Genomic DNA, 12,410 nt, shown 5'->3' on the forward strand with positions numbered 1-12,410 from the left:
AGCAAGCTCCCCCTCTTCGCGCATCTGATGAACCCAAAGGAACAGTAGAGATCGATACAGTTTGGCACCAACAGTTTTCGCAGGGGTTGCCAGTCAGCATTGATCTGAATGTAGGACTGCCTTACAGACTCCAGCTCCATACTTTTCCCTCGGGGTTTACTCCCGAAGCTTTCCCTATGAGTGACTGTAGCCACAAGGCAGCAGATCTTTGAGATGAGAGTTTTCTTTCTCCTGGATGAGGTGCCAACCATGACGGATGAACACCATCACAGATGCCCCCCAAAATTTTATGAAACCCTATCAGTTCACACCTCAGCCTCCTATGATTCAACAAGAATAAACCAGCCAATCTAATTTGTCTCTATAACTACAGCTCTTCATCCACGGCAACATTCTTGTGAATCTCTTCTGCACACTCTCCATTACTACCACATCTTTCCTGTAGTGTGGTGACCAGCACCATACATCTGTGCAATATACCTCTGATCCATTATAGACAATAGCCAATGAAGGCAAGCATACCAAGAGGCTTCTATATAACCCTATCCACTTGTATGACCACTTTCAGTGAGCTGAGGATTTGCACCCCAAACACCTTCTGTACATTAATGCTCCAAAGCCTCTTGTCACTTAACTCATGTGCCCCATTAGAATTTGACTTTTCAACGGTTTGATTGGAAGGAAGAAAAGGTTGCCTAAGGGTATAGCGGGACAAGGATCAGCTGGAAAGTTGGTTGGTGATTAACGGAAGTTAATCCAGAAAAGTGCATTCACTCATATTTTTTCTGGATTAAATTCTATGTGCCTGCATCAAATTTCAAGATCCTTAGACAAACTTTTTCACTATCAACCACTCTACTAATTTTTGTGACATCTGCAAATTTATCAATCAGACCACCTACATTCTCATTCTAGTGAGTTATAGTCCTGGCACCAATCCCTACTGTATTGCATTTATTACAAATTTCCAGTCATAAATAAGTCCATCCACCACTATCACCAAGCCAATTTAGATTGAGTTATTTGACACATCCCAGATCCCAAGTGCCTTTTGTTAATGGAGCAGCTGAATTAAATTTGTTCCAACAATGGTGCTGCCATAAATAAAATTGGCAATCGTAACTAAAGCTATGAGCCCTTCGCTCCTTGCCCACATTCCTCTTAGTGGCATTGTGGCTCATCTAATAGAGCTGCTGCCTCTCAGTTGCTGTGATCCCGGTTCAATTCTGACCTCTGGTGCTGTTCATCAGACTTAGCAAACTGATGGACCTGCTTCTGGGCTGCGTGATTCTCTGGACCAGAGACTTAAAATTACTATTAAAATTATCATAAATACCTATTACAAGCTCAGCAGGTGTTGAGGATGATCTGTTAGGATGTCTTTCTTATTACTTAGGTGGTATTTGTTATTGCTAAAGCTGGCATCAATTGCCTGTCTCAAGCAGTATATAGAAGAATAATGCTGAACCACCTTCTTGAATCACAGGGTTGTTTTTTAAGAAGTTCTTGGATTTTGACCCACTAAAAACAAAGGGAATTTCCACTCAGAAAGCAGATCATGGAACATTTTAATTCATTTTAAAAGTAAATGTTATGATCCATCCAGAGAAATGATTATTTTGTAAATGGTGCAGAACGTAAGCAATTTTTTCCATGCCTGACAGGAAAACATGGTTAACAACCATAAGAATTCATGAAGTGTTATGATAGCTCACATCTTCATAATCCATTGGCACATCATCTACTGAGCTTCAGCAGTGCATATGCAAGTTTCTTGGATGATGCAAATACACTGCTTTCTGAATCATCACCACTCATTCTATGAATTATATAGAACTCTTTGATGTTTTTTCCTCCTTCTTGGTAATCTAACAGATATCATCAGAAGTAATAATGCTCCAGTATCTTAAAACACTATTTCTAGCTTTGATGGGCACACAGGAACTGAATCTTTAAATCTGATAGAATAAAGTGGACAATGGAATCTGCAGAAGTGCTTTGCTTCATTCTCTGTGACCATTCCTAATCCGAATTGCACAATCATACAACAAAGGTAAAGTGCACTGGTTTTGAATCCGTCACTAAAAAACCCACTGGTGCTTGGAGAATCTCTGGAATGCACTAGAGCATCATATATAATCTCTGATTTGCTTTCTTTTACATATCCTTTCAGGGCATTAATAAAACAAAACTGGCAAAATTAATGGCACTGAAGACCAATAAATCCCCAGGATCTGATGTTCTGCATTCTAAGGTTTCGAAGGAGGTGACTCCAAAGATAATGGCACACTATTGCTAACTCTCAAAGTTGTATTTGGACTTTCAGAAAAGCTTTGGAAGATTGCCACATAAGAGGATAATACACACAAAATGCTGGAGGAACTCAGCTGGTCAGGCAGCATTCTGAAATATAGAAGGCAGCAAATACAACATAACTAGATTCAAGATTCAGGATTCAAAGATTCAAAAAATTTTATTGTCATTCTAACCGTACATCAGCTCTGCAGGGTAGAATGAGACTGCGTTTCCCAGGAGCAGTGCAATCATAACATAACAAACGCAACACTAAATAATAAACATAACAATAAATAGTAAAACACAACAGCCACATGTCAGTTAAAATCAAGTTATAAGTGTCCAGTGCAGAGTCAGGTAGAGCAGCTATTTAGCAGTCTGACTGCCTGTGGGAGGAAGCTGTTTAGTAGCCTTGTGGTTTTAGTTTTTATGCTCCTGTAACGTTTGCCTGATGGCAGAAGAACAAACAATTCATGGAGAGGGTGTGAGGGGTCTTTAATGATGTACCGTGTCTTCTGGAGGCATCGACTCTGAAAGAGGTCTTGGACAGAAGGTAGGGAGACCCCAATAACCTTCTCTGCTCCCCTAACCACCCTCTGCAAGGCTTTTTTGTCGACAGCACTGCAGCTGGAGTACCAGGTTGTGATGCAAAAGGTCAGCACACTCTCAACCACGCCTCTGTAGAATGTAGTTAAGATGTTAGTGGGGAGTGATGCTTGTTTAAGCTTCCTCAGAAAGTGCAGTCTCTGCTGGGCCCGTTTCACAATCCCAGTGGTGTTCCTGGACCAGGTGAGATTGTCCGAGATCTGCAACCCAAGGAACTTGATGTTTTCCACTCTCTCCACTGTGGAGCCGCTGATGCTGAGGGGTGTGTGTTCAGGCTGAGACTGTCTGAAATCGACGATCATCTCCTTGGTTATGGAAATGGGTAGGGACAGGCAACATTCTATCAGAGGCAGGGAAAATGCAGAATATTATTTTATAAATGGCTATGTAATTGAGATTACATTGGACCACAAACTTGTCATCGGGTTTGGAGGCTTGCGTGCCTCAATGACTCGGAGAGCTATGTTGGCTGGAGTCAAGGCTTTATGCTTTGGATCACCCGTTCCAAACAATTCAAAGGGTAGAGCCCAGACTAAAAGTGGTCCACTGGCCCTCCAGGTCTGGGGGTTCAGCTCAGGGCTAATAACGCTGGTAAAACAAAATGAAGAACCCTTCTACATCTGAGTGCAACAGTATTCCTGAGTCTCCACTTGCGTGAATGACAATAGTGAAAACCGAGAGGAAGCTATTGACATGATGAAGGAAGCCCTGCACACCGCCAGAGACAGAGGACCTTCATTGCTGCCCTAAACACCAGTGGTGTAATGGGCAGTAAGTAATACTTGTTACATACACCTGTTAGGGTGTATTCTCTGGTTGCCTTATAAGGTAACTGTAGCCTTCAGCCAGGAGCAGATGTCATCAGGTGGTTCCCAACTTCCACCGAGTGTTTCGACCCTTAACCACGACACTCTCCAGTTGGTGGGCCGGCAGTGGTGGCCAAATCACTGCCCATCTGCTCCTGGCTTCCAGCTTCCCTCCTCTCGCCTACTCCAAATCTAACAAGAGGCTCATTCTGCCTCTTCCCCCATCCTACGAGCTGCTTGTTTTTTGGCTCCTTTTGTCCAGGCTCAGATCTGACAACAACCACCATGCTGGTTTGGCTGGGAAACCTCTGCAGCTGATCTCCACAGGGAACAACCATGCCTGCCATCCCTTGTCTTTACACTCCTGCACTAAGGGCTGGTACTTCAAGGTCTTTCTCTCATGGGCCTCTTCCCATCCCTCCTCCCATGGCACAGTCAGCTCAGCCAGAATTATTTTCTTGTCTTCAGTTGACCACAATACAATGTCTGGGCGTAGGGTTGTGTGCACCACATCCGAGAACTGCAACCTCCTTCCCACATCGACCATCATCTCCTAGGACCTGGCTGTTAGCAGCAAATTGGGCCTTGGTTGTTTGGTTACGAAAGGCCTAGCTCCTTCTTTGATGAAGGTGACAGCTTCCTCAAATCTGTGCCAGCCGTCCTCTTCTTGCATCTCTCCCGCTCTAGTGTGTCAACAAGAGCCAGAAGCACCTTATCATGGCGCCACCTATACCGTCCTTGAGTTAAAGCTGTTTTACACCCAGACAGTATATGACCCAGTGTCCCCTTTTGACCACAGAGCTTACAGTTCAGGTCCTCTCTCATTCACCATGATGTAATGGTGAAGGAAGAGTGTCATACATGGATTGCAAGAGGAAAGAAATATGGAAGGGCTCCAGTCTCCATAACTCTGCCCATGAGATCTTGCACATAAAATTAGGTTGGGCCAACATGGATTTATGAAAAGGAAATCCTGTTTTCTGATACTGTAACTTGAAAATAAATAAAAGGGAAATCAATGGATGTCTTGTATTTGGACTTCCAGAAAAGCTTTGGAAGATTGCCACATAAGAGGATAATACACACAAAATGCTGGAGGAACTCAGCTGGTTAGGCAGCATCTATGGAGAGGAATAAAGAGTCCATGCTTTAGGCTAAGACCCTTTATCGGGACTGGAAAGGAAGGGGGAATGGGCTGGCATAAGGAGCAGGAGGGTGGGAAACAGTACAAGCTAGATGGTGATAGGTGGAGCCATGTGAGTGGGAAGGTAGGTGAATGGGGCAGGGGAGATGAAGTGAGAAGCCAGGAGGTGATAGGAGGAAAAGGTAAAGGGCTGAAGAGGAAGGAATTTGACAGGAGAGTGGACGATGAGATAAATGGAAGGAGGATGGGCACCAAAAGGAGGTGATAGGTAGGTGAAGAGAAGGGTTAAGAGGGAAGCCAGAATGGGGAATAGAAAAGAAGGGGGTAGAAACTACCAGAAGTTAGAGAAATCGATGTTCATGCCATTAGGCTGGAGGCTACCCAGACAGACTATGAGATCTTGCTCCTCCATCCTGAGAGTGCCCTCACTGTGGCAGCAGTGGTGGGCATGGGCCAACATTTCAGAATGGGACTGGGGAGTGGAATTCTCCTTTGGGGAGGTACTAGACAGACTGGATTTATAGTATCTTCAGAAGGATGAATCATAATCTCGTAAAAACATGCAACTTCCTTGCAGGTTGATGGGGTGTAATGCAGGGGTGATGCTTCTGCAAGCTGGAGTGTCTAGAACTGGCTACATGGGTTGGGAGTGTAGTAAAGAAGGCCTATGTAATACTTGTCTTTATTAGTCAAGGAATTTAGGTTCAAGGGTCAGGAACAAAAAGTTACTGCAAATACCAGTATTTTATTCCTAGGTTTGAAATGCTTAATACCAGAAGGTATGCATTTAAGGTGGGAGGGACAAGTTCAAAGGAGAAGTCTGGGGCACTTTTGTTTTTACACAGAGAGTGGTGGATGCCTGGAATGCACTAGGGGGTGATGGTGGAGGTAGATACCATAGATGTTCTTCGTGCAGAGGCCCATGAATGTACAGGAAGTGTAAGGATATGGGCATTGTGTAAGCAGAAATGATTAGTTTAGTAGGGTTTTTGATTGCTAATTTAATTAGTTTGGCACAACAGTGTGGGCCAGAGAGAATTCTCCTGGGCTGCACTGTTGTTGTATGTAGAATCAAGAAGATCGATGTCAAAATAAGCAATATTATCAAAATTAGTAACCAGGAATGTTGAGTTTCATTTATAATGAGTACCAGTTCACACTCCCCCAGCCAAACTCTTTGAAGAAATATTGTTGTATTGTCAGTTATGAACTCAGCTCAGTAGCCTTGCGTTGGCATAAGCACAAAAGTAATCAGGTCCCGGTCTGACGCTGGAATATCATTAGCTAACCAATTTGAAAATCCCTCAGGGATGTTCCCTCTCTGAGCTGAGTGATAAATGTAATAAGAGTCCAACAAGTTTAAGTATCTCCTGAATCTAAAATTGAGAAAGCTAACCTCTCTGTGCACACTCCCACATCTTTCGGATAGAGTCATGCGTAATTTTTTTTCCACGCAATAATATAAAAGTCAGATCCCTCCGCTGCCACCCAGTCCAAACTTCGAGCCCGGGCCATGACTATCACAAGTCACATTTTGATCAAAACATTGAACAGTCGCAGACCAGCAGTGCACGCAGTGTTTGACGGACGGAGCATTTTGATCAAAACATCAAACTTCAATCGCAGTTTTCTTCAGTAAAAGACGGACAATGAAGTAGTTACTAGATCTTTAAACCGCCAGATTCGCAAAGAGCCCCCGAGTGCCGTCTGAAATACGCTGCTCGTCCCGAATCCGAAGCTTCTGGTTTCATTGTCTTCCACAAGTGGATCTGGCGGCTGGTCGAGAGGGAGAGACAGAAAGCGCGGGGGCGGTGCGAGCTCCGGGAAGGAGGCGGCACCCAGTTACTACTGCAAGGTAAAGGCTTTATAGCGCCGAACAACCCGACCGCTGGTTCCGACGCGACCAAATGTGTACGTGGGGCTGTTAAAGACAAACGTAAGGAGAGATTACCGTGCCCGTGGGGTGCTGAGGGTACTGAGGTCTGCCTGACGACCACCAACGGCGAGGAGGGCTCGAACAGCAATTTTGTGGCAGCATTGTTAATTTAAAAGGTAATACTGGGGAAGCGGAATAAAAGAAAGAAAATTGCGACATATTAAAATCAGTGCGGTGTTTGTGTGCAGTCACACAATGGAAGGGGTCTGTGTAAACAGCGCCCTCGCAATGGTAGAGACGGGAGGGGGGGGAATCAACATACAGCCACGACCGATCCAACCGCAAATGTGTTGCTCTCCATTGGAAACTTTAAGGCTGCTTTCTCCTACAGTCCTCTGAATAAATAAACGGTACCACTAATGAAACTGCCATTTAAATAAGGCAAAGCATTGACAAACCTGTTCTAAACTCTCCTCAGTTCCAGCCGTGGGTATGTTTGCAAACCCATTCTACAGCGCTGTCTTCTCTTTTTGATCATTAAAACTGTACTGATCCCCATCTTTGTTGATGATGTTTGTAGTGGTTTGCAACGTGAACATCGACAAACTGAAGTGTGTTTCTTTGCATTCTTCTCAAAGAAGCATTGAACTATAATCACATCAAAAGAGAGCACACAGATAAGTCCAAATATGTTTTTCAGAGCCTGAAAAGCTATGATCCTAATGGGACTGCACAACGTGGACCTCAACTTCACAAATTAATTTTAATTGCAAGGTGTCCATTCTTTCTTTTGTGGACCTTCTTCTATAATTGGTGCTGAACGTTTGTTACTTTTATTGCAGCTGTTATAAAATTTAATCTCTATATAAAATGTGTATGCAAATACTGCAAGATTTATTACTTGTAGCTGGAAATAACTTTGTTTTGTTTCTGTTAGGTTTTATAATTGAGGACATTTTTGTGCAGCCATCCTTAGGACTGCAATGTAAAATGACATTAAAGAAGCTCTTTGTATTTGAAACTGCTTTTACTCTTGTCTGGTAAATAAGTGGACAAAACTTGTATTTAGTGGTTTGTGGCTGTGTTTTTTTAATGTGTCTTTTGCATGTTTGAATATAGAAGCATATGTGCTGCAAACATTCTGTATTCTATGATAGAGGAGTCTTGATACAACAGAACAATGCCTAATCCAGGTGGAAATGTATTATATTTTTCATATCATTTTTAACTATTAAATGCAAGTAGCAATTTGAAATTTTTTTTTGGTTTAGTTTTTGTCAGGTTGCACATCAGAAGCGACTGTTGTGTGAAATTGCTCAAGAGCTGAATTATACAGGTCATTGTAGTAGGTTGGGTGCCTGGTATGCAGTGATTATCTGATTTCAGTTAGGGTGTTTTGATTTTAAATGATGCCACAATTGGCTCTGCCATAACTTCCCATTGAGGGGTGTGGACAGAATGGGACTTGATTATACTAAGCCCCTGTGCTCAGTGGTTCATTGCTCCTAATCTTGGCTTCACGTCAAGAGCAGTGACTGGCGCAAGTTACTACAAGATCACTGTTTGTTGATGGATCTCTATGGGATTGAATGGCAAAGAGCAGAAAGGATTTAATATAGCCAGTTGATGCTACAAACTTAAATCTCAAGTGACAACAGCGATCAATAATATGATTTTATTTTAAACATTGCAAAATAATAATTCAAAACCAGTTCATTTACTTTACACTGTATGCTTAATAAATGGTCAATTCGTTTTACTCCCTTGGGCAACTGTAAAACCAATTTCTGATGAAGTAGGGATCTTCGGTATTATTGTATTTTCCATTCTAAAGGCAGTCAACACAGATCTATCTCTACTTTTGCTAATATTTTATTCCTTATCCTGGCTTTGTAGTTGGTAGGTTGGTTTATATAAATACTTTTCCATAATGAAAGGGAGCATTTTAAGAAATCAGGATTGAATATGCTAGCTCTTGAAACTGACTCATAACATGGAGAATTGATTTTATATCTCCTTGGTCAGGGAGAAGTGTTTGAGAAAGGGGTTCAGGTCATGGTTAAAATGTGTATCTTGGAATACTACTGTGATCTTATAATGCACTAAGAAATCAGGTAAAACATGAAATTATTTAAGTTGAAAGTCAGCCAATCATTGGAAATTCACCAATATACAGTGTGCTGTCCTGTCTGCCAGGTCCTTAAAAAGCCCATCAGGTACCACTGTTCCATTCTGATGCCCACTACACAACCTTGTCTTTTGTTTGACATTTCTTAACTCTTACGTACTTTGTTCCTTCTCTTTCTCATTGCCTTTTAAATTCACGAGAGAGCATAGGCCATCAACTTTTTTGCTGTTGGTGTTTCTGTAGCAGGCAATTTTTTTTTTACGACTTCAAGTTGTTAGCTCGACTCTCAACCTAGCACGGATGGAAGGCGTGCCTGGGGAGCCAGCTGCATTCGAACACAGGAGCCTTCGCTCCGAAGTCCAGCGCTGGTACCACTACGCCACCAGCCGGCTTCTTTCTCATGGGTTGCTTGGTAATATTTCCTGATCCATTTTTCAACACCTGAGTGTGTTAATTCTTAAAGCTGTTAAGAAGCTTTTACTGCTGCTGAGTATCCAAGAAGATCACAGTACGTTTATTACAGAAAGTCTGATTACATCAGGAATGGATCTCTGCCTCATTGCCATGTGCCACTAACATGGCAATAGTAGGGTCAATCCTGATTTTCATCTGTGGACGTCAGTTTGACTTGATTGGTTGGGAATCGATATTTTTTCAGCAGATCTCAGTGCCAATTCTGGAGAATCTGAGACCTTTTAAGGTCATAAAAATGGAATTCCAGGGGTAGTACAAGAATTCCCTAAGCTTTAAAAAATATAAATGATTCCAAAATGAACAAGGTTTATTTGTCTTCCTGGATTAAAAATGTACAGAAAGCACATCCATGTACTGTTAGGCATATGTTAGAACAAGAACAAAATGGATCTGCTTACATTTCATATCAGAATGCAGGATCAATATCTAGTCCAAAATTAATGCTGGAATATGAATAAGAACATAAGAAATAGGAGCAGGAAAAGGCCGTCTGGCCCATCATGCCTGTTCCACCATTCAATAAGGTCATGGACTATCTGGCCATGGATTCAGCTCCAGCTACCTGACTTGACTATGGATAGTCGAGCTACTAGGACTTGATGTTTCAATCCCTATGGTAAGTTGGCACTCTCGATGTTGGAAGTGGGCTTGGAGTGGTGACAAGGATGGAGGGTAGGTACGTCATCGGGGTCATCAGGTGGGCATCCTCCTTCTTTGATGTTTCGTTGATAAGCTCACGACATCTCCAGAGGGCTCAACGGTGCTACCTGGTGTCCCAGATACACCCCTCAGTTCCATACCCTCCTGTCTTCATCTTGCAGCCCAGTTGGTGTCTTTCCTTTTAATCCAAATCCTATTACTGCTTTCTTCTGCTGCATTTGACAAGGACTTGATTGCTTGTTGGAGTGAATAACCCCTCACGCCCATCTTCTTCAATAGGCTGGTTGTAGATATAGCAACGAATCCCCTGCATCCCACTTCTACAGGGAAAATCTTGGTCTTCCAGCCATTCTGGGCAGCTTCAGTTGCCAGTTCAGAGTACTTGGTCTTTTTCCTCTCATAAGCTTCTTCAACTCCATCTTCCCATGGGACTGTCAATTCCACAACGTATGCCAGCTTGGCTGTTGTGGACCACAGGACCATGCCTGGCCGGATAGTTGTAGCCGCAATGTCTGGGGGAAACACAAGTTTTTTTTTCAAGAACTTTATTCAGTCTCCTCACCAAGGCCAAGTTAAATATTGGCTAAAGTAGTACTTGGGGTTTAACAACTTATCCCTCCTGACTGCCAGAATAAGTTTTTACTGCGGTTAGCTGGCGAGGTATGGGCTGGAGTTTTCAGATGTTTACAAATTGTTCTTGGATTATGTTACTGAGAGCCCAGTTGAAATTTAATTTGGGTCCCTGAAGGGTCTTCCATCAAGTGAAATCAGGACATGGGTTCCAGGCTCCAAGAGGAAACCTCATGGCCTTCCTTTATGTGTCTTCGACAACCCAGCTGAGACTTTGTCCACATGACCAACCTGCCAGCTGGCAGCATCAATTGGTTCTGGCACATGATCATTGACCCTCCCAGGAAATCATTTTATGCTTGCCTTAGGTTGGCAGATGAGGCCAGGACAACTGTCTGTGGATGTTTTCGCACTTGTCTTTCTCTTCCCTGTCCTATATCTGCTGAGAAGCTCATTTTCATCTATATTTTTACAAACCTTGGGGCAGATCATCTGAGACATTGACTTTGGATATAGGGTTTGTAGTGCATTAAGTGGATTGCATAAGTGGAGCCTTAGCCTGGACCACATAAGAGGTTGGCTAAAGGCAGTTGTAAAACAATACAAGCTATTATCAGGAAATATATAGATACAGTTCCTCTAATTTGTTTGATATTAATGCTTCCTAAAATCCTTTCTCATAAACTATTTTAAGTGACTGTGGCCGACTGTGTGTATTTATGAGTAATCATGTGACATGTCGAAGAAGCTTCTGAATTCACTAAGTAGAAGTCATTGGCCTTGGAATCTTGCCATGGATACTTAGTGCTTGACCGAAATTTCTCTTTGCACATGTAGCAGAGATAAAATGCAGTAATGTGAGCACGACACAGATAATTTCCTCTTTAGCTTATTTTAATACATTTGTTAGGAAAGCTTAACATATAAGCCTTATTTGCCACATCTTCGAATTATTTCCCCATATTTTATTTGTGAGGTAGCTATATTTTGATCAAAACAATTGTGATTTATAACATGCTTTACGAACACATAATAACTTAAATTCGTACTCAGATATGTATTTTTTGGTGGGGATCACAATCGGAATCAGATTTGTTTTCACCGGCAGATGTTGTGAAATTTGTTAACTTTATAACAGCAGTACAATGAAGTACATGATAAATAAATATAGAAAGAAAAACTGAGTTACATTCAGTATATATTTGTATATTAAACAATTAAGTTAAAATAAGTCATGCAAAATAACAGAAATATTAAAAAAAACTAGTGAGGTAGTGTTCATGGGTTCAATGTCCATTTAGAAATTGGATGACAGAAGGGAAGAAGCTGTCCCTGCATCACTGATTGTGTGTGTTCAGGCTTCTGTACCTCCCTCCTGATGATAACAGTGAGAAGGTGGCAAGTCCTGGGTGGTGGGGTTCTTTAATGATGGACGCTGCCTACCTAAGGCACCGCTCCTTTAAGAAGATGTCTTGCATACTATGGAGGCTGATACCCATGATAGAGCTGATTAATTTTACAAGCTTCTGCAACTTATTTCAGTTTTGTGCAGTAGCCCCCGCCCCTCCCCCTCCCCCGCGTACCAGTCAGTGATGCAGCCAGTGAGAATGCTCTTCACAGTACATATGTAGAAGTTTTTGAGTATGTTATTTGACAAACTAAATCTCCTCAAATTGCTAATGAAACATGGCCACTGTCTAGCCTTCTTTATAGCTGCATCAGTATGTTGTGTCCAGGTTAGGTCCTCAGAGATATTGACACCCAGGAAGTTGAAATTGCTCACTCTCTCCACTTCTGATCCCTCTATGAGGATTGGTTTGTGTTCCTCGTTTTACCCTTCCTGAAGTCCAC

At 42.3% G+C, this 12,410-nt stretch overlaps 1 protein-coding gene across 3 annotated transcripts in view; it reads left to right on the forward strand.

Annotated features, from left to right (window-relative positions):
- Positions 1-6,009: 6,009 nt before the first annotated feature.
- Positions 6,010-12,410, forward strand: part of LOC134355549 (neuron navigator 1-like) — a 664,756-nt gene continuing 658,355 nt past the window's right edge. For all 3 annotated transcript variants that reach the window (XM_063065565.1, XM_063065568.1, XM_063065567.1), the window contains exon 1: positions 6,010-6,903. The gene's annotated coding sequence lies outside the window, so the exon portion shown is untranslated. The remainder of the gene's footprint in view (positions 6,904-12,410) is intronic.

This window comes from Mobula hypostoma, chromosome 13 (genome assembly GCF_963921235.1).
Source record: "Mobula hypostoma chromosome 13, sMobHyp1.1, whole genome shotgun sequence".
Lineage (NCBI taxonomy): Eukaryota > Metazoa > Chordata > Chondrichthyes > Myliobatiformes > Myliobatidae > Mobula > Mobula hypostoma.